Below are 24,526 nucleotides of genomic sequence, written 5' to 3'. Positions count from 1 at the left end.
CTTCGGTGTGTTGACCCGTTGATATGTTTGGTATCATCGTTGGGTTCCTGTGTCTGTCACGGTTTCTTTTTTTCCAAGGCTGCTGTTTACCTGTATTTATTATTGTCTGTTTTCTTCTGTGCTGTGATACTGTTCTGATTCCATCCACGGAAGTCTCTGTACTATCTGTGCATTTAACGTTCGGAATCGGCTGTTTTTTTTTTTGCTTCGTTTTTCTGCGTATTTGTGTATTCATCTTTCTTTGACCGTTCTTCGGTAATTCTCTACGACATACAGTGCAATTAATTATTTAAATGTTAGTTTTTAAGTATTGTATGGGTAGGGGCATGCAGATTTCACGAAAAGATTTCGAGACTAGCTGGAAGTTAAAACACTGTAGCATCGTCTGTGTTTTCGTGATTGGGTGAGTTTCTTTCAGGTACGCGTGTTTCGTAAACAACACCAATCACGATAATCCAGTGCGGAAGCAAACGCGTCCTGAGTGGCTCGGTCAAATGAGGCAACGACTTCTCTCGCAGACGCGCCGCCAATCACAAGGAAGAAACCACCAGGTGCGGGTGCACCTTGTTGCAGTCTAATAAGTGTTCAGATCTTTTCGCGAAAAATGCATGCCCCTATGTATGGGTGTACTAGATGTGTATTTTCCGTAAACGTCTGTGCGGAATGCCAGACAGGACAAAGCTCATAGTGTCGCCCTGCTCCCGGCGGCCGCGGGACTCGTCGAGAGCTCGACGTGTCCATCAGCACTAGAGCGGCCGGCAGCTCTCGAGGGCGAGGTGATTAATGGCGCGTTATCAGGCGAAACCCACCCGCTCTCCCCCTGCCACTGCCCTCCGTCGCCAGGAGCCGCTTCCCACCGGGCCGCCAATCAAACCAACGACCGGAAAACTGCAACCCGTTCTTGTCGGTGCCTCACTTCCCGAAGGGGAGGGAGGCAGTCATCTGAGCATCCAGACACGCGCGCGGTGTCTCTCCTAGTCGCTGTCTGCGAGCCCGTAGTTCACGCCACCCTTCTTGACGTAGCTGCAGTGTAACATTTTAATTTTTTGTAAACTGTACTGAAGTAATCATGTAAAATCACAGGTTATTGTTAAACAACTGTATCACTACAAAATAGTGTTTGCGATGTTACGGGGTACAGATTCTTACCCGGGTATTTATGGTTTGTGTTGTCCCAGTGCCTCCAATTTAAAAAATATATATATTTTTTGTCAAACGTAAAATCAATTAGAATATAAAATTGTGCGCCAATTTTTGTAAGAAATGCTCAGTATTATCAATAGAAACGTACTTCATTATTGTAAAAATAACCATTGCTTTATGTTGTTGACAGTTTTTTGTAGCATCAAAAACATTTCTTGGCGGCTGGTTTCCAAAGGAATATTTTATAGAAGTGCAGATTTTTTTTTTCTGTTTATGAAAGGTAGAACCATCCGTGATACACCAGAAGTCATTTGGGAGTGTACTCAAATCATGTCTTCGCGTGAGGAATTATAATGCGATTTATTTACCCTTATGTGGAGGATCACAAAGTAATTTTTTTTTATAAATATAAATTTGCTTCAATGAAATTTCTTTTCAGGACTCCATTACTAATTTTTTAAAAAAGTGAAACATAATCTTAAGACACGTGAACATAGAAAATAGACAACTGAGCTTGGAGACTCGCAAGCAGAAAGAAAACAAAGAAACTGCACACGGCGCTGTCTCGGGTTCACATGCATTTTGGGTTTTGATATGTAACATCTTAGCTCTTGTTATGCGGCATTTGGTAGGAGAAACTTCGTGAATGAAACGGAAGTCGCATGGAACGGAAATGGGTAGCCACGGTGGTGCCATCTGTGGTGGATGGTGCTAACCAAAGTTCACAAAGCAAAAGAGAAACTTTAAAGTATGAACTCTTCAACTGAATTTTAACAAGATGTGAAGTATTTTAATAAAATTACTTGTTGAAAATCAGGTCCAAAGATGGGGTTTAGTATTTTTCCAAGTTTTTTTTCTTTTCGCTTCTAATGGAGACGTTTTGTTATATATTTTAAATCTTCGCTTGGTAAATAAAATTATGATGATCATTTCTGACGTAGCTGCTCCGGCAACGAATTCTAACGGTGGGTGTGGAAACTTCGTGTTATTCACCTCATGAAATGTAGTTGAAAACACAATTTGGGTATAAATTTATCACGCTCGGAATTCTTTCATATTTTAAAAGCATTTGTAGCGTGAGAACACATTAATTTGCTTATTACCGACATTAGATGTTACGCATCACTGGTGAGTACTGAAATCTAGCACACCTTTTTTTCTCATTTACGTAATAGCTATCACGTTAGTTCTCTTGCAATGTATGTTTTCCTTTCAATATTTTTCAAACAGACATCTGTTTGGTTTTTATCTAATAGAGGCAAAGAAATTGCCCACGTGTTGATGACTATTATTCGTGACGTGACTTTTAGCAGATAGTAAAATAACTTTATGTAAACATCTGGTGAGAAAATTTGTGAACTAACAACAAACGCAAGAGAAATATCGAAATAAATTTACATGAAAATCATTTAACTAACAGTAAAATTAACAAAAGAATTTTAATAATAATCGTGACTCTGTACGGGATGCACTGAATAAAACTTTGTCAAGTTTCTGAAATGTTTCGTAAATATGTATCTGTGTGCTGTGTGGGTATCCAAACAACCCAAATTATTAATTCTTGTGGTGGATGACATATTTGTTTTTTCAGAATGACCAAATTTATTCTATATAGAAAAATCCTTATGTAGGCGAATGAATAGACAAGCTTCAATAGTGCACTCTACCCTCAAATAATTAGCTACATCGTAGTCTACTAACAGTGAAGGCCAGAATAAACAATATATTTTCATGATGCTACAAAAAGTGAAACACAGTTTCAGCTATCGATAAAAAATAACTAATTGCAACGTTGGTTTGGTTTTCACCCTACCAAAGAGGCAATTAATTGTCTGTGACAATTATAATTTTATAATTTTAAGTATGAAATAAAAAAGCAAAGCGACAGAATGATACTATTTCCTTATATTGTGCAGTTTAATTGGTTGTGCCTTGTTCATGACTTTTACATTTATCTATAGCCTAATTAAAATATATTACTTTGGAATTAAAGGAATTACTCAGAAATCAATTTTACAAACACTTCTTCCAAAACTTGTGTTAGGGTAAGTCCGGGGTAGATGGCCATAGTTTTTTTAAATGCCCAAATTAAATAAATATATTAGGTAAAATTCCTGATTTAATTGGTAAAGCATTCATTGTATACTAAATTTATGAAGTAATATTTTTATGATAGTCCCAATTGTATAGTTTAGAAGAAAGTTCATTAAAATATTTTTAGACAACCTGGGCCATCTCACCCATAGTACCGGTAGAGATGGCCATATGCTTCAGGGACAGATGGCCAACCAAAGAGTCTGCCGAAATAATCTGTAAAGAACAATACATACACATGTTTAAAGACATAAATCAAGTGGAACCCTTTTGCTAAGTTATGAAATGAAGTGTGCTGATTGGTAACATAAAACATGGACGAAAATTAAACTTAAAAAACACCTACAGGTTCATTACACAAAATAAGACGAAACTAGTCTTTCACTGCTTTGTTATAGCTTTTCCACAGTTGTTGCACACATCAGTAAAGTTAGTACAGTTTTCGTGTAACCAACGACGACAGCGAACACATTTTATCCAGTCACATGTCAGTACTGTAAGGTTGTAGTCTTCACCACAACCGATGCACTCCTCGTCTTCTTGATCAAGATCGTCACTAGATTCGTCCTGCAATGTTACTTCCGATTCTGAACTGCTACTTGACGAAGTATTTCTTCTGGGTCGAAGTACTTTCCTCTGCTTTGATTTTGTGTTATATGCCTGCATAGGCATAGCCTTCTTTTGCTTCCCTAGAAATATTTTGTCCATCTTCTTTCTTTTCGTTTTCAATTGTGCAATATTTTCAGGAGATGTTAGAAGAGTAGCTTTCTGTTTTTTACGTTTCGGCGTCTGTTTTGATGTTTTTGGAATGGGCAAAATCTCAGTCAGGACTTTGGTAGGCGAGATAGCATCGGCACCACAAGTAGACGGTGAAGTAACGTTTGTAGTCATGATGCTATCTACAGTTGTGCTAAATAAGCATTTGTCTGCATTCTGACATGATGTACCGGGATCTTCAATGGCTGGGTAAGTGTCAATCTGTTCTATCTCCATGTTACTTACACCGGAAGGCGAATTTTCCTCGGTATCTTCGTTGGGAACACCAGAAGAATTTCTGGAACAGCCAGGTTCTTCTAAATTAGTTTCAAGCAAACTATGTGTTGCATGTTCACGATTTTCATTGTCTCTAGACCTGGAGTTTACAACAAAAGCATAGTCTGGAATAGCATCCACGTTGAAAGGGTAGATTCCAGTGGCTCTGAAACCTGCTATCGCATTTTCAGGTGTTGCTGCTTTTCCCCAAGTTTCACTCAGAAGCTCACCAAACTGTATCCTAGTTATCTTTCGGTTCGGATGGTTTGTTAGCCACTTAGAACAAGCAGTGTAGAAGTGATGTTTCAGAGATTTAAATACAGCACGGTCTAGTGGCTGTAAATAATGTGTTGTATGGCTAGGGAGACACAGTAATATGATATCATTCTCGTCTGCGAATTCAAGAACTTCCACAGAATTGCAGTGAGAAGAATGGCCATCTATAATCAACAGTACTTTCCCTGCAGGTTTGCGAGGAAAAAAATGGTTTTTAAGCCAATTAAAAAAAATAACTGTGTTAACATAGGCAGATTTTTCAGACATCATTACAATGCTGCCTGGTGGCATGTTATCCTCCCATTCTGGTTTTTTGTTTTTCCCCTTCATTACCGAAACTGGAGGGAGGAACACGCCCTCTGCATTACAGCATGCTATGACTGTTATTGTCTCTCCTTTTTCTCCTGAAGTAATAGTGTGAACTACTTTGGAACCTCTCTCAGCTATAACTTCACCAGGGCGGTTATTCAGCTGCAAGCCTGTTTCGTCCATATTGAATATCGCTGATGGCTTATTAATAAGTTGGTTTTCCTCCAAGATAATTTTCAAAAAGAGAAAAATATTCTGCCACTTCATTACGGTCCATACCTTGAACTCTAGCAAGTGAAACACCCTCAGACTTGCGCACAGATATATCTGGATGTCTCGAAAGAAATAGTTGCAACCAGTCATATCCGGCCTTCTCGTTTTCATTATTGAATCTATGATGGATTCCTAACTGAGTAGCAAAATTGTATGCTAAACTACGAACATCGTCTCTAGTCAGAGGGAAGCCACTCATTTGCATTTTTTTTATGTGACGCACAAGTCTTTCTTCATTGTCTTTGCCGAAACAAGAACTCGGTCCCATTGACCCTTTTGTTATATTTCCTTGTTTTATTCTTCTTTCAAGAGTTTTTCTGGGTATATTAAACATTGCAGATGCTTTGCGGACAGATGTACCACTTTCGACGGCTTCGAAAGCGTGTTTTAAATCCTCTGCTTTCCATCTACCACGAGTACTCCCCACCTTAGGAGTGTATTTATATGGCATCTAGAAAGAAAGAACAAAAATAAATTGCAATAATTACACGACCCTTCCTTGTTTACCAGAGTATACTCGGCCACTACCGACTTGGTGGAATATAACTACCCAAGTTATTTCGCGTGAAATATTTTTCTGTTACATACTTTTTTAGCAGAGCTAAATCGTTCTTTTAAAGTAGTTCAGTATTTCCACGACAGATTGGGCTGCAAGACAGTACCACGGCGCAGTTTGCCTTTATATTCTACACTACATCATAGATAGCACCACGTTCAAAGATGACGAGTGAGCAATCACATAGACTACATCTCGACTAGGTATCTCGGTGGCAAGAGTAACGAATTTCGTTGCTTTTAAGTATGTAGGTAGATTTGTTACACCCTACTCTATCTGTAAACTATTTACAGCATTTTGTGTTTTAAAAAATGTTTCTTTGGTGAAAATATTTTAAGTGATGATGTGCGTGCACGGATTTTCAAATAGCCTATATTATAAGCGAGAAAATTCTTTTAAGAAATAACATATTTTCATTATTATAATTGTTAAAATTTGTATTGTTTTTCCTTACATTTTAAATTTTTTGTTAAACAGTTTTTAACATCAACAAAAGTATTTTTACACAAAATTAATAAATTAATATAATAAAACAATAATTGTATTAAAATATATGGGTGGCCAAGTATACTTTGGTAAGAAAACCATTTCAGTAAAATAAAGATTTCATAAATTTTAAAAATGTAAGTTTTTCGTTATTCCATTAGACAGATTAAAAATTTATTTTCATAATAGAAAACGCAAGAGGTTAATGGGTGGCCAACTATCCCGAATAAAACATGGCCATCTATCCCGATTGTACGGGTGAGAGGGCGAAGGAGCATAAAAATAATGGCGAATGATGCTTGGAACCTTCAATGATTACATATGTCCGGGAAGGTATAAAAAGACCTACAAACAAGTTTATCCCTTTTTTTTACTTATTATCTTTAATTTTCAGGCCAAAATGGTGACTAGGAGAATTATTTTAGACAGAAAGTAAAAAGAAAAAGGCAAAAATACTCACAATTATAGCGCTTTTCCGATGCGTAAACAACACCTTCCACGTAACTCATCACCAACTCAACACACAGTGAATTGGGATGCATTCTAGCGCCCGGTTGCCGAACTATGACGATTGGCCATCTCTACCGTATGGCCATCTACCCCGGACTTACCCTACAAATACTAAATAAAAATAAATAAAATCGTTTCACTGATGAAACTGCAACTTGATTAGAGTATAAAAGTATATTTTAGTTTTGTTAGTAAGCGATTCTTCTTTCTCTGTAGCTAGAAGTCACAGAAAGAATATTTATATATTACTTTCCATTAAGGAATTGTACTAAACTTCTCTTTTAAATCAAATAGGGTTGTTGTGGGTGCTTTAAAAGCTAAATTACACCTTGGAAACACCATACACATCCATTTTAGGGATTCGAGCAAGTAATTCTTGGAATTGAGTCGGTAATTGAGGAACAGCTTTGTAAAATTGCAAATTGTACAATACTCTGCCTTGTAATTTTACAAGTGATATCGTTAGCAACTGAGTTTCCAAGGACTATCTTTGTAAAAGTACAAACAAAAATTGTTTACAATGTAGCTTCCTCCCTCGTCACGCTACAAAATGCGTTGAGAGCAAATAAACTGTCTTAGCCTCCGTTCGATTCGTACGAATATATTTTTCTGAGAATGCAAAGGCAACTGCGCTGTTGCGGACTTGTAAATTAAAATGTATGTGATGTTCCTCATAGTTCCAGATAACCATATCGGCGTAGACACTAACTCTGCATTACAAATTTTGAACCGTGTTTTCCGTTGTGAATAAGGTCGAATGCACCTGGAAGCAAGGAATTTGTTCCTGCCATTGACTTGACAGGTTTTAAAATTTGTATAAATGCGTCAAGATGATTACCCTACCTTCATGTAAACATACAGTTATCTCAGCATTCGTCCATTTACGAAGATATCAGTTAATTTCCGAAAATTTCTTGATGATCCTTAAGCAGTTATCTTCATGAATTTAAAAGATGAAAATTTTTTAACCTTTTCGGGGCAATATATCTTTTTTGATGGTACCAAATTACGGTTAGTTTGCAAACCTGGCTCTCAAATGGAAACATTAGTGGTTAGCTTCCAGGTCTTCGTGTCCGGTTCACGTGAGGCGGCGAGACGGAAATAACCTCGGGATCAAGAAATGACATAACGCAGTCTTCCTCCAATGGAGAGCAGGTACCAGGACGGAAATACCTCTGGGTTTATTTGTACGTCGCACGCAGCTATCATCGTGCAGAAGCGCGCCGCTGTCTTGCCCTCATAATTCACGGGCACATTAAACAACTGTCAGAAACCAGGGCAGCAAGAAATGAAAGTCCAACTCGTGTTACCCTTGACGGACTGGACAGCGATGGAGACTGATGCGAGGGTCGACTGCTGTAGGGGTTCGTTTTAATCAGATAAAACTGTTATCATTGATCGCGTGATTATCGGGGCAACTAAACCCTTTATGATGTAGTGGTTACTTGCACGTGCACTGGTAGAAAGTTTTTTTAAAGAATTTTATTGTACTAATGAAAGGAAGTAAAATGAAATAAATAAATAATATTTTTCGTTATAATCTATTGTACCGATAATTTTTAACCATATTTGTACTGTAAAATTTACTGTAAAATATATAGGTTAGTAAGTTTTAAAACATGCTTAGGAACATCATCAATTTTTTAAAGATTTTATGGTTATTACTCTAAGAAAATAATTTTCATAGAGCCATTGTGGTCATAGAACACGTAAATGTGATAATTATTAGGGCGAGGAAATTAAATGACACTATTTGTCAAGTGGTTTTCTTTAAAAAGTTACTTTAAAAAGCTAGAAAATAACAGAAAAAAAATACATTAAAGATATTTTGACGCGCTTATTGGAAATATTTGACAGTTACGTATTAATACTTTTCCTCTGGTTATCCCATGATTGACGAATGTAGTGAGATTAATGTGACGTGACGATAAAGAAATTGGAGTATGCGGTGCCAATAGACGTTTATCGCATAATATTAAGCAAAAATATTTTAACTTTTTAATACCATTAGTTGTGTATTTTGGCATTGCATTTAAACATGAACACGAACAGCAGATTTTTAAATAATAAAATTAGTGAATAAATAATAAACTAGTATTTAGAGTAAAAATTTTTTCGCTCGATAAATAGACATTCAAAAGCTTATTTGGGAAATGTGACAGGCATTCAATGGAATAATACAAAACAATGAAAAAAACTGGGTCAATTAAATATTTTTTTTCACTAAAGATGTCATGAAATAAACTGTTCTGCAGTGGGGAAAAAAATTGTGAAGAAAAAAATTGTTTGTAATGTAACTATTGTTGAATTTATCAATTTAAATCAATTGAGGAAACCGCTTATTCAACGCAAATAAATTTAGCATGGCCTTTAGTTTTAACGATTTTTTTCCTTATATTATGACTATGGTATTAACCATTTTAACCCTTTCACTCCATTCGTCCACTGAAATGGACAAAATATATCTCAATGATACTTGGAGTTTATCAGAACTTATATGTGCGAGTTAAGGTTTACCTACATTCTACTGGCCATCATATTTTATGGCTATGAAAAAATTATACGGTTATAACATTATAATAGAGTTTAAGAAATTTACTGAAAAAATACCCCCCAAAAAATAGTGTGCATTGAAAACGAAAACATATTGAAATTATATCTTAGAAATCGACCAAGTGTGACTTAAAGGGTTGAGAACTTTTCAAAGCTTAAGGTAATGGCAGTTCCGCCTTCCGGCTTAACAGGGAAGAGGAGTTATGATTTTACTGTCGACGCGATCTCGCAAAACTTCACGAACCTTCCGAGAAGTCGCGTCGGGAAGCGACGCGACGTGGCTCGTGTTCGGCAGGCATCGGGCGACACTTCCAACTAAATCACCCGCGTGCGCAGAAACAACCCTCCCGCTTGTGTATTTTCAAGCACGTTGACGTTATTTTAGGAGGAGCTGACGGCCGGAGAGCAGGGCTTCCTGTTATCGCAGCGCCGGCAAACTTGTCGCAGCTCCACGCGCCACGTCGCACGAGAAGTTCAAGATCGGCGCCGAAACACAGTGCAGTCCAGCCCAGCTGAACACTTCCAAGCACTCACTTTCTCAGCGTTCTCTTTCAAGCAGTTGATGATTTTTGTTTTTAATTGGTGATGGGTAGAAACCTGTAAAATTCGCGGATTCATTTCGCGATGGGATAGAGTCCAAATACTTTTGACATTATTTTGCTTCAGTGATTGGGCCACAGTTTATCTGAAGGACTCTGGGCCAATGAAAAATCTTTAACAGAAGAATTAGCGGATCGCAATCATTCCAGTCAACAGGTGTTACGAATCGCTAACCAATCAGCAGATGTAATTTGCACGAGTGCATAGAGGATCATGGAGTCTATCCTTTAGGGATTTGAAATCTCGAATTTTACAGGTCTCAAGTGATGGGTCGAATACCGATTTCCTCATATCCAAACCTCGAATTCGAATTGCAAGAACGGACCTCGTATCTATACTTCGAATCCCAAATTATCATCATCATTAATAGTTTCATCTACGGTTTTCAACCTGCGAACTGGTAAGCAAATTAAAATGCCTCCATCTTCCTTTATCACTCTATCATTCCTCCTACTTCACTTTGTCCCATTATTCTCCTCTCTCTTGTATCCCTTTAACTATATGCTTTTTCCCACCTCTTCCATGGGGCCTTCGAATCCAAATCAATGGTCGAAAATAAAGTAATCTTCAAGAAATATGATGCTGAAATTTGTAATATTTAAAATAGTTTAAATATTCGTTTTAAAAATGAAACCTATCGTAATTTCGTTTATATAACTACATAATTAAAATTAAGATTTCTAGGGTAACTGTAAAAGTCCACGTGCGAAAAAATACGAATAATTCTAATAAACTTCGGAGTTGTCAGTGCTGGATGTTTTAGGTCACTACATTTCTTCCTTTTCAATCTTTTTCCTCTAATCTAAAATATTTCAAATGCTAGATATTCGATGGTATTTAAATGTTAGAGGATTTTACTGAACCTATTATTAGTTAAAATAACCTTCCTAGTTTTTTTTGGTGAAAATTTGTCCGGTTTTAAACAGGGATAACTTTCAAAATTTTATTTTAAGTTTTTAATTAAGCTGGAATGTAATGTTGGCTTAGACTTGAAAAATATATTTACAATTATTAAACAAAAAATGCTTTAGTTTTGAATTTTACGGTCCAATGGGTTGTTTCAAATGGTTGAACAAAATTAATACATTTTACAAAACAATTTAAAACGAGCTTTGCTTAAAATTAATACGTAAAACATTTTGTAAGCCAAATTGCAGTTATTACATTTTTGCAAAACATACGAAATGATCAACAAATCTTCATATAAATCATTGACATGGATACAAAATTACTTGATTTAATGTACGTTTATACATATTACAAAATATTCTATTTTACATGGAGTTTTTTTGTAAACTTTGGCAAATAATATTTAAAGTAAACTTTTTTCCTGTGGTAAGTGGCAAAATATAGCATATTTGATCAAATTCCAAATTTCAGTATTGTTTTAAAATTATTATAAAATCTACGGAGGATTGTTTGCTCGGACCAACAGAAAGAAGTCTTACCAGGAATAACCAGAAGCACACTTGTAACATTTTTTTTACGTACAAACGTTTTCATTGAAATTTTATAAGAAAAAAAATTATCTCTTGCAATTTATGTCAATAAAGTGCAATTTAGAACAGTTTATGACCAATTCATAGATAGAACAAAATATATTTGTATTGGAAACCATTACATTTAATTTAAGTAATTATTTTAACGAATTTATTTCATCCGTATTATTTGTACTTTGTGTTTTTCCAGAAGATCAAAGGAAATCATTAATATAATTTTTGTATCCACGTGACGTTTATTCTGTTTCTACCTCTCTTAAATGAATCGGTTCATAAAATTATTCGTCTAGAAACACAGACCAGTATTTTTTTTTTGCGCCTATGTTTAACAATCACGCTTTGTAATACAAGAAGGCTGCAAACATACAAAATAATACTGTTACGTTTTTAAAGGTTCTAGATCATAGATCGCTGTAATAATAAATAAAGCTTTGGAAAAATTGCGGATAAACAATTTCGAAGAAAACGCGATTCCAGAACGTCGTAAAATATCATGGACCGGAAGAAAAAAAAAGGCCGAGAGCACAGACATAAATGTTAGCTCGTAAACACCTTCTGAAATGTTACCATAATGTTGGAGTTTATGAACCATTTACCTTTTGACAAGGGTTAGTCTATTCCTGTGCAAACTGCATTCTAAATCACTAATTTCTGATGTCATGCTAATTTTATAGCTAAACAAAAACATTGTTTTGGAAGATCTGTTTTACCTTGGAATCTATTTTAAGTTTAAAAAATAAAAAGAAACATGCCATCTCAGACTCAACCATATGATGAGAATTAAAATTTCTCTGTCGTTCAAGTTAAGTTATATTTATAATTTACTGGAATAACTGATATTGATAATAGTTGGTTATACAAAGTGTTATCACTGTTCAGTCATTTATTTTTGGAAATATGTATACAACTGTAATATCATTAGTGACCTTGTTATGAATATATATTAATTTCATAACATAAATTAATTTAAATTATTAAAAAGTTAAAAAAAATTGATAAAAACTGTTGAAATCATTAATGCGTTTTTACGTTACTATAATTCTGCCTCAAAATTATATCATAGTATAGACTTTAAAGTCACAATTACTAGTAACATAATGAATTTACAGCCGAACAGTTTATCTACAGGCTGTAAATAAATAATGTATATACAAAAAATTTATAGGAATATAAATGTTATTTAAATATTAATGTAAGGGTTTTTTAAAACTAAATAAGTTATTTTTATGTAAGTAAAATGTTACTCATGTTTTAGCCGTTCTTAGTAAAAAAATTATCTATGAATGATTTCATCAAAGCATTTTAAACCTAATTGTAAGTAAATTTTAAAAAGGTTTTGTAGTTTATATTAATGATAAATTGTTTAGGTTAAATTATATTATAATTTTATTATTATAACTTGTTTTAATAGGATTACATGTTTTTATATGTAATAAATTAAAATATTATTTGCACATTTGTTTCCATACATATATAAAATGAGACAAGCGTTAGTATCATTACTTTTTGTATTTGAAATCGATGAAATCGTAATTTCAATTTTGAACGGGTAGCATGATACTGTAGTGATAGCATGATTAAACATTAAATTGTGTAAAAATAGGCTTGCTCCACTCGTGGGGCCGTAGCCTCCAAACTGCCAGTGGGATTTGACAAACAGGGGAGCGTTTACAAAAATAACTACAGCAAAGTTGTAGATAACAACACGCAAAGGTTAAAGGTAATACCAAACCCACATTTAAGAAAAAAATATCAAAGCAATAAGTAGCAAAATAATCTTCAATTTACATCGTTATTGCTCTAGGACATCTTTCATACCCGAAACCACATCTCCAGCACTTTACTTGATACCCCAAGGCAATTTTTAAAATTCATTTTATCGTACGTGTTGATGAGATAAAGAAAAAAATAAAATTTTGCACCGTTATAGCTTTACGCGTGTAACTAACGGGGGGGGGGGGGGGGGAACTTGGGATAGTAGACAGATTTTTATCTCCGAAAACAAAATCATTTTTATGGAACCAACTTTCAAGTTAAGTGCAAACCATTGATTGAAGTTTTATTGTAGCTAAAAAACATAAATATTCACATTTATATACTTTATATTAACATTTGTTTCATAAATATTGTTAATATAACGGAAATTTGATGTAAGTTTTTGGACATACGCCATTGCTAAGAACTTTTTCTGTTGAAGAAAAACTAATAAATAAAATAAATAAATAAAAATAAAAATAAAAATACTCAAAAAAAGATACAAAAAACGCACAAAATTAAGCAAACAATTGCTGTTGTCAACAAGGATATGAACACCACAAAATATTCCGAAACAGGAATATGGTCAGCAAACAAAGAAAAAACAAAGAAAAATGTACTAAGAGAACGAAAAAATCCCCACAAATGATGACAACACAAAAATATTGAAACCCAAAATAATTCAGCACAACAGTTGAAGCGAGACAAAAAACATGACAAAACGAAAAAACAAACAAATACAATAGTTTTACCTAAACAGAAACAAGCGACGTTTCGGGAACTGCTATCTGCTCCCGTCCTCAGGCAGAGACGCACATGGTATGGAAACACAGGTGTTGTTTGCTTAATTTTGTGCGTTTTTTGTATCTTTTTTTGAGTATTTTTATTTTTATTTTTATTTATTTATTTTATTTATTAGTTTTTCTTCAACAGAAAAAGTTCTTAGCAATGGCGTATGTCCAAAAACTTACATCAAGTCATGCACTCCCATTGCACAAATCTTTTAAAGATAACATAACGGAAATTATTAAAATAAATCATATTTTATTTTAACTTTATTTAAATCTGCACGATTCTAAATACCACAGTAATTTTCGGGTAGTTCAAGCAAACTAGCAGTTTCGTATTTTAAATAATTTATCAGTCTGTAATGTTGTTACCTAATAAAACATGGATTAGGAAATAAAATATACCAAATTTTTGCGTGATAATTAACTTGAAGCCCACTGTAACATACAAACACGTTGGCTGTATGAAAAATAAAATAGAACTTTATATCCAAATATTTGTATTAACATAAAGGAAGTTATTTTTTAAGTTATCTTAAAATCTCTAAAAAGTATTACGACAATTATTTTATTATTTTTTATATTATATAAAAGGTCATTCGCTGGATTAGATGATAAAAAATCACAGGTAAACGACAATTGTAAACATTTAGATTTGTTTGTAAAAATTTTTACAAAACAAAATAAATACTATGTTTAAAGCTGAAAAAGAAATTTCGTAATAATGTATTTTTTCGTTATATTTACAATCATTTTGATTAGTATCTATTTAATTAAAATGTTACATTTTGTCTTCGTAACAATATTCATTTAAATAATTTAACTCCAGAGTTTTTAAAAATGAATAATATAAGAATAATTTTGAGTTAAATACTTTTACCGAAAAATTTGAAATGTATTTACTCTGCATATTATAACAATTAGAATTTATATCCATTAAAAAATTAACTATGTAACTGTAAGAAATGTACTATAAGTGTCTCAATTATTTTTAAAATATCTAAAACTACTTAAACCTTATAGCTATATACTGCTTAGTGCGTTAGGTCGTTTGATAACGAAAAATAACTCTGCAGTGCCGAAAACTGCAGCTAAAACATAATCAAATTTAAATTATATTTTGCATTAAACTTTTTATAAAGAGATTATGTACAGTATGGTAAGTGATTAATTTATTTCATGCCAAGGAATAAAATGCCAATTTAAACTTACTTTAAAAAGGTTAGGAGAATGAAAAAAATAGAACATAACTCTAATTTAAAAAATGTACGCACCGCACTCAAAATAATATCAAAATTCTAAATGAAAATGATCTGTTTCCTTATGACACACTCATTAACACTGTAGGAAATTTCCACATTTTCTCATACGCAAGTGGCACATAGTCACAAGAATACTAAATGTTGTTTGGCTTTTTGTCACAGTGAATTTTTTAAATATGTAACGAGTAAAAACACGATATTTCTTTCATAGTTTAGCCGGGAAATAAGCGCCAACAGTAATGAAGTCGCATAAATGACACAAAATATTTATATTTACTAATTTAAGCGCAGGTTAGTTGACAAATACTGTGGAAAATTCATAAATTCGATTTGGCCAATTTTTTCAACAAATAAATATATTGTTATGACATAACTTTGTAATTCCCGTTCGGCAAAAGAAACAGAAATTGTCTTCTTGATTGAAAATAATCAATCAATTTATTATTCATATGTATAACAAGTTAATGACCGTTTGTACATAAAGATACTCTAAAATTCAGTTATTAGAGGAAAAAAAAATGTTAAATAGCAAATCTTAGCTATCCATTAAATTTTAAAGCAGAGCCGAGGTGATGAAAGTGATAAAACATTACCAGTTTGTCATCACCCAAGGGAGGTCGCGCGCCAAAAGCGTCAGGAAACATCACAGTCGAGACAGAGCAATGTTGAAACATGTCACAGCGGAAATGGAACACAGTGCGGAAGGGATTCACCAGTCTGAGTCGGGACACTGACGTCAGCGCCATGATTCAGGCACGCCTTCAGACACGTGGCCTGCTCATATTCCTCGCGTCCTGTTTCGGAAATTAGCAGTGCTTTGGAAGGTGCAAGTGCGTGAGTGATTAGGAGGTAAATATTAATCTAGTGCAGGTGGCGGAAAAATTATCACTTATAAACGATTTACTCCCTAGCGGGTCACTTGAAAAATAATACAGTAGTCTTACCAAATTTACGCACAACAATTTTTATTGCCCTACTAAGTTTATAATTAAGTATCCTTCTTTCATTTGTAGGTTTACTTGCAGGCTATGTTTTTGATTAAGGAAACGCTTTTTTCACATAAAAAAAATTTAATATAAGTAGTGCACTTTCGACATCAAATCCTTATTTTTCGTTTTGCTTTTACCAAGTGCAGAAGTCCGAAAAACAATAACATCACTATTTCGTCCGATATCTGAAACTTGAATAGAGATTAAATGACCATTCGCGTCAAATGAAGCTAACGAAAAAATATAAAAATATCAATTGCAAATTACAACTTTTATTGCAACTTTTACTGCGACACTAAATACGAGCATGCTTGGGGCTTTTGGTAGACGGCCTGCCGATAAAAACTGTTTGAGCGGCCACTTACTTGTACTCTGTGATTTTTTTGTAAACTAAACAGATATATTCATGTAAAATTATAGATATTTGTACATTTGTAAATTTACATGTAAACCACTATATTACTGCTAGACAGTTTTCAAATTTATGTTAGTTGCAGATTCTTACCCGGGCATTTATATTTTATGTGGTCCAAGTACCTCCAATAATTAAAATTTATTTGTTAACCGTTCCCTGAATAGCTTTCCAGTGTTAACTGTGCACATAAATAAACATGGTTAAACCAAATATAGTAAGATTTTTAAATATTCGATTAGCTTATCTTTGATTTAAACAAATTATGCTTGAATGAAACATAAATTATAATACAAAATCATGCACCAATTTTAGTACGAAATACCCGCAAAACGTATTTCATACGTGAAAAAAAAATAATAGCCATGTGTTGTACAAAGAAGTTTTGGAGCACTACTATTTCTTGGCAACTCGTTTCCAAAGTAATAATTTGTAAAATTACAACAATTATTTTTTCCGTGAAAAATCAACGCATTCGTGTTTTATTTGTGTTGAAGTTGTGTTATTTTCATAAATTTCATAAAATTATGTAACTAATTTAGTCATACAAAATTAGTTCATGAGAAGAATCTGTTTTCCTAAAGTTGTTACCATTTTTTTTTTCATATAGGCAGTGAAATCAAAAATAATTGGTAATTTGACTTCATTAAACAATACATCTGGATGTCATTTCTTTTAGCAGAGATATCGTTGTGAAACAAGATTTGGGCAAAAAATAACTGTAAAAATCAGAGTAGGCTATGGATATACTGTTGATGGGTTTTACATTACTCTTCATGGCCAATATAGGTAGAGCTGAAAATTGGATTACTTTTTCGCATGTTCAACAAAACAATCAGAAGTAGATTACTTATCTAAGTTATCTTAGTTTTTTTCTTTACAGTACCGAATACCGAGAAGTATAAAATTCCATACAAAAAAAATTACTGTACGTAAGGTATAATTCAAATTCTCAGATTAATAGAATAAATAGCTTCGTAGCTATCGGCATTAACGGATTTTATGCCAATGTCTCCGAGTTGCCAGTTTATGTAGTACATAAATACATTTTAATATTTAGTTTCATAGTACTTTTTGATAACTTATTTTAAAAAATTGTTTTACAGAAGGATTGTAAAAAACAGTTAGAAAACAATTCTCAATCACTTAATAAACGCAAGACAAGTATTCTTCTTGAATTGATACTTTTTTTCTTAATATGCATTAAATATTCCAGTCATTTATTCACAGGCGAAGAAAGCTACATTACTATTAAAGTTTCCGTTTGTCTACAAATTGCACGGTCGGATCATATATTACAAATCATACAATATATAAAATATCCTAACATAAGAACACTTAATTTGGGTATAAACTTTAAATACTGACGTAAGCAACGCTTACCAAAACGGTAAAATACCAAAAAGGCAAATTTCTCTTTATTCATGATGTTATAAGTGGTGGTATTTCTACGCTTTTTGTTCTGGATCAAAGTCACATGAAAATCTTTTGTATGGTTAAAAAAAAACTTTTTTAGGTTTCTCCCTAGCACTATATTAACAAACGCCGGGGTTTGTCGATGAAGTTGTGACGCGCTTCAGCAATACAGCAGTTTCGCATTACCAGATTACGCCTTGGCGCATGAAATGACGCAACGAGCAATACACTGCCACTGTTTTGGTTGCCATTGTTCGCAGGAAACTTTGCAAAACCAGCCGCAGCATTACTGCTCTCAATTCTCGCGTGAAGATGACAGGGAAACAATGAATCTTGTTAGAAGAGATATATACTTCCTAGTATGTTCGGTACATTAATCTATCCCGGATTCAAAGTCTGTTTTGGTATATTTAAAAAAAAGTTGACATTTTCCTAATTGTAAAAATTTTAAAAGCGTGTCACAATTATATACTCCCAGTAGTGCTTTAATACCTTTTAGTAATGTTATTTTATTAATTTTTATTTAAGATAAGCATAAAACATACTTTCAGATTAAAGTAATAATAATATATTAATAATATAATATATTAAACCAGAATGGCAATTTTTTTTACAAAAATCGTCTGATACATGCAGAATATTTACATAAAAAATACTTTTATATTTAACTTTACATAAAACACATTTCATTTACTAAATTAAAAACCTACAAACCGAATATACATCGGGTTATTTGTTTCATACAAGCATTTCACTTTTAATTAGACACATTAACGCAAAAACTTAAATAATATATATTCATATGGGACATAAATTTTTTTTTTGTTTTTTATTTATGCTCATTCAGGTAATACAAAGTAAAAATTAATAGAACTAGGGATTGGTTAAATTTTATAATGTTTAATTGAAACATTCTTTGTAGCACACATATAAAACATTTATATATTAGAGCTTAGACTTTAAAGCTAGCACATATAGATTTTCTTTGAAACAAAGATCACTTAGAGCCAACAGAATGTGTAAAAATATAGAACGCCCACCGACAAAAATTGATCAATTGTTAGTACAGTGAAGCTCCGAAAATCCTAAATGATTAGGAACATATTTTTGGAATAAAGTTTAATTCGGATTAAGTGAAATCATTCTTAGAATTACATAATAACGTGTGATTACATAAACATGTATTATTACGTTTATTTTATAATGTCCATTTTTCTGAGATGCTACCTTGGTTTGGCTTCAAAGGAGAGGTATTCTTCTCTTCGACAAAATAATTTTACAGATATTTTGAATCCCATGTAGTTCAATAATAATTATTTCCGTACATTGTCTAACTTTGAATTTTCTTGTAATTTTCATAAATGTACATTTAATGAAGGCCTATTATTTAGTATGACTATGATTTTATTGTCACCTTAGTTATTTTTGATTTTCGGATTCGGATTAAACGGACTTTTGCATTACTGAAGTTCGGATTATCAGTACCCCCACTGTCTTATCTTTATTATCTTACATTATTTTATAAAGATATTTTTTAAAAAATCTGTTCACTTGCAACCAGCCTTCCCATTATAAATATGAGAAATTATGATTATTAACTTTTTTATTAAAAATTTTTTGCTCGTGTTAATGGAGTAATTTGACAGTACAATTATTTCTTAGCTATGTAGTCGTAAGTTCGTTTTGACTTCTTTGAATAACATTCTTTTAATGGCATGCAAAATAATATTTATTTGCTGTGATATAAATTATTTATTTCCACAGATATTTTATGAGTACAAGTATCTTAAAAGTGAATTTAATAGTGAATTCCTTTGTGTTCATTTTTTAGTAGTATTATGAGTTGTGTATGATTGCTTGGAAATTCACGTTTACACTTCACATTTGATTTTTTTTCTTTTTGTTTCTCTGTTTTCCTTTTTTCGTGTTTCCATGTTTATGCTGTTTGTATTTGTATTTGTTTTATATTTGAATAGTGCCAACCTATGTGACTACGTCTGTTGGCCAGTGATTAGTAAATTTATAACTAACTAAATATAATTAATTTGTAATTATTATTATATTATTAATAATGAAATATTAATTATTAACTAATTAATTTACGAGAAGGAAGGTTTTAATTCATCTTACTCATGGCCCCAGTGTCATAACGTTTTGATGACATGTTATAGCTGGTCGTTTGGAATAATTTTTAAAAGAATTCACAGCTCCGTGAGATCTAGGCATGTATACAAGTTACCAGGCCCAGCACAATGTCTGTTTCAGTACTCGGCATAGACTATGCACAACGGACGAAAAAATTTACAGCGGCGCTGTAGGAAAAGAACAGTTAATTAAGGGGTAGTTAATATAATTATTTTGCTTTTATACTATAAAATATTCCCAGTGATGTAAATTGAATCAATAATATAACTTTATGACATGGTTTGTAAATGGTTTTATATTTTAAATATATATATTTTAATTTAATTGTTTTAAGAACTTTGATGGCCAATTGACATTTCAATCCTCGAAAGGAATAAAAGCATTAAATCATGTGTTAAGCCTACATAATTTTGAATCAACCGCTTAGCCTTTGCCGTAAAACTCTTTACTTTTAGTATATTGTTCACAAGGCAATAAAAATATGATTTTCCTAAAACCCAAACCAAAGGTATCGTTTATAAATTATAGCAAATAATTAAGGAACCTTAAATAAAAGCTTTTATCGAACAATAAATCCAAACCATTTTCCCACGCGATAAAGTTCTGCTCTAATTTTATTTTAGCTCTTAAATAAAAATATTACTTTAAGTTTCATGTATAATAATATAAACATTTAATGTACGTACATAAAAAAGTAATATAATTAAATTATTTATCTTAAATGATGTATAAAATGAAATTATACAAAAACGTTTAGGATAATACACGCATGGGGGTCCATTACGCAAGACTCGATGATCAGCTACTCGCCGGAAAGTAAAGACCAGTTTGAAAATCGTTGAGCTAGTGCCGATCACAGAGAACTTGTGACGTGAAGTTCGCTTTGTGAAGTAACGAGATCGTTATATACGTATTCACGCTTCGTTGGGTGAGGGAGGGGTGAGGTAGAAGGAACAGACCATTGCCTGTTGAATGGGACCACCCCAGCAACTGCCAGCGGGTGGTTTCAGAGAAGCCATTGCAACACAGTAAAGCGGAGTGGATGCACCAGGATTCAGACACTGGTACTGCGCGAATGTGAGTCGGTGGTTAGACACCGTGTCGTGGCTTTTTATGATTGCTTTATCGTGGAATCAAGTTAGGAAACATCGGCGCCCAACGAATAACAGGGATTTAGGGTTCGCTCCCACACGCCATGTTGATTTTTTATGTCAGTTTTTCTTCGTTACTTTGATTAAAGAGTTATTTATGGAATTTTAACTCGGTACCTCCCTCACATTTATTTTTCAGCCACAAATATTTCCAACAGATATTCACTTAATGAAATATCACGGGTGTGAAAATACGCGCAAGTGAAGATAATTACGAAGGCTTGTGCAAAGTTTTACACCCATTACATTACACTAAGTGAATATCTGTAGAAAATATAAATGATAGAATAATACACGCAAGGGAGGTATCGAGTTAAAATTTTAGAAATATTCCTGAAATAAGTGTAATGACTAAAATACGAAAACAAAAATAATCATTATAGAGACCGAGATGAAACTAGTAAAATATATTCATTAAATTTGCTATCGCGTGATTTACGAGTAAAATAACAAAGCGTTTCCATAATGAGTGAGTTTAATGGACGTTAGGGAATAAGTAACTTATTAAAGAAATTTAACTATTGAATTTTTTATTCCGGTTGGTAAGACGCTTTGAATGTATGAAAGCGTTGTCATTTGGAGAAGCGTAAGTCAGTTATGTGAAGTGAAAAAAAAAAAAATCTGATCACAATTTTTTTTTTCTCAGTTTAACTGGAACGCGCTAATAGTTATTGATATCATTCATACAAAAAATAATCTACCGAAATTTCACGCCGAGCACGTTCCAAGTGATTAAACATAATATCGAGGACGTGCGCCACTGGAGGTCCTGATCATAGAAAAGATAAAAACCAGGAATGGCTAGTGTGCAAGATACTTCCCCCGCCGCGCGGATGGTCGAGGGAACGTACCTCGTGAGCGCTGGGGGTTGTCTCTCCTGTCTCCGGAGGCGGCGGGCGTGCGGGCTGCTCGGCTGCGCGGGACAGACTGGGCCTGCCCCGCCGGTCCCGGCCGCCCTCTTGGTCCCACTGCGCAGCCCGCCCCGCGCAGCGCATGCGCGCAGGGCGCTGCCGACCGCCGCCTCCGTCAACCATTCAACCCTTTCATGGGGGATATCCCTGGCGTTCACAGACCCGTGGCTGGCGTTCCTGTTACTATGGTTCGGTGAATACATGACAAAATTACCACCGTTATTATCTATTTCTCTAATTCCCAGCATGCGCTGAAATGCAATATTAAATGTTTTTTTGTTGTAATTTTTTGAATTAAGTACACCCATACAATGCACCTATCGAACTCTTTATAATTCTCTATGCATTTCCCTGTATCTCTCTATCTCTATATATAGATTTAAATATACATATGCCTCTCTCTATCTCTCTTTATCTCTATCCCTATATATATATATATCTTTCTCTATAACTCTCATTCTGGCTTGTGCTAGAACTCTATCCTTGCACAACAAAGGAGAAGTTTACAAGCTGGCAGAACCTGATTTGTAATGCGTTTGTCTTCTCCGTATGCTCCTTATTATTTCTGTTAAGACTTCTGCTGAAGTTCTCCGAGTACTGGATATTTCTGAGAAATCAGTTTCTGCACGAAAAAAAAAATAATTAATATGCCATGTAATTTTATTCAGAGTCTCGTATAAATGGCTGAATTCCTTTTACAAAATCTGCACTTATGATATTTAAATCAGGTGGAATTTAAACAAAAATAAATTATTCAGTCAAATAATAAGCTTTGAGACAGCTGAGAAGCACTATCGTGTAAAACAAACTTCGTTCTTCTTGATGTCTAGCGAAGCCTTTCTTCTCTTGCGACCGTGAGTGAGCATCCTGAATCCCGCATAAAAAATAATATTTATCTCAACATAACGCGTGATTCTATCTGTTGGCGGGAATAGGAACTACTTGCAAAAAGGTTTCTTGTATGAGATAAATTAACTCTCACTGATGAAATATCAAAAAAAAATTTATTTAAGTAATGGCTCCAATTTAAAAATCGTAGTTAACATCTGCTATTAGTCTCAGTAACTAACATGGAACCCTGTTCGATATCTGCCGCTGTATCGAAAGGACACAAGTGTTAAGTTTTTCAGCAAGGAATTTTATCTTGAGAAAGAATGATAGACACTACGAGAAGGATGGCTGTGTTAAAAATACGCTACGCAAATTGATAAGTTGCGTTCGTTGTAGCAAGTCTTTTACGCCAAGAGAGAGCTCACCAAGACACGTCAGAACTTGTAACGCTAAGCCTGCTTAGAAGATAGGGGACACCGATGGAGCTACTTATTTTAAGAAGAGTGTTCTGCTTTACGTCAATAATATTCCTTGTCTTGAACGAGATTATGTTCATAGATCTTCCAATCTCTACAAAAAAAAACTTAAATTGAAGGACGTTGATGATTTATGAAGCAATCCTTAACATGAAAAGTGAGAATACATTCAAGTCGAATTCAAGTAGATCCTCCGTACTATGTAAAAATTATGGACTCTTAAAAAGGAAACTTTAACACGATGAAAAATATTCGACGTCAACGATTTCGAACTCTTACAGTAATCTGGGTGAAGACGATGACTTCTACGATGATGGCGATAGTGACTGAGGACGGTGACAAAAGCAAAAACTGTGATGAAGCACCTAAAGCTGACAAGATCGAAAGCTGGGATGAATCCCTGAGACCGAAACGATGGAAACAGTGTGATAAAATAAATAATTCTGATCCGGCTTATGATGAACTCTGGGACGAAAGTGATTTTAAAAATATTAATAACATACATTCCAGAAAAATGCGATAGCAGAATAAATTGATTATATGTCATGGGAAGATCCTAACATATTGGGGGATCGCCTGAAACTGTGGGTGGCATAGGTTCGTAGAGGAAACTACTCGCAGATCGAAGAAGTAACCTCCATACTTAAAGAATTGAGGGAAGCTAGCTACATACAATAATCACTCATGGGCGTCGCAACCGGGGGGGACGGGGGGGCACGCCCCCCCTCCAATAACAACAGTCTTCAATTTCGTCCCCTCCAATAATATATTTAGTTTCGTAGTTATATTAAAATATGATTTCTGTGATACAACCCATATGTTGCGCACGATGCATTTAGTCCAATCGTGGTAATGTGAGCACTTTTTTATTCGATCTTCGTGTAAAATCAAAATCAGGTCCGATACCGAGGAGAGATACTATAATAATAGTGAATATAATCACTTTATTACTTATGTTTGTGTACTATGCCGTTTCTAGGTATGGCACTCGTGATTTTATGAGTAGGTAATTAATTTATTTACATTTATTTTTTTTATCATTCATGTTAAATACATTTT

General features: G+C 33.8%; 1 protein-coding gene across 1 annotated transcript in view; it reads right to left on the bottom strand.

Annotated features, from left to right (window-relative positions):
- LOC134528011 (calbindin-32) overlaps positions 1–22,174 on the bottom strand; it is a 349,487-nt gene extending 327,313 nt beyond the window's left edge. Inside the window, exon 1 of the mRNA XM_063361169.1 lies at positions 22,101–22,174. The gene's annotated coding sequence lies outside the window, so the exon portion shown is untranslated. The remainder of the gene's footprint in view (positions 1–22,100) is intronic.
- Positions 22,175–24,526: the final 2,352 nt, after the last annotated feature.

This window comes from Bacillus rossius, chromosome 1, assembly GCF_032445375.1.
Source record: "Bacillus rossius redtenbacheri isolate Brsri chromosome 1, Brsri_v3, whole genome shotgun sequence".
NCBI classification, from domain to species: domain Eukaryota; kingdom Metazoa; phylum Arthropoda; class Insecta; order Phasmatodea; family Bacillidae; genus Bacillus; species Bacillus rossius.
Note: the sequence above shows the minus strand (reverse complement) of the source record. Positions and strands in the feature narration are given on the sequence as shown.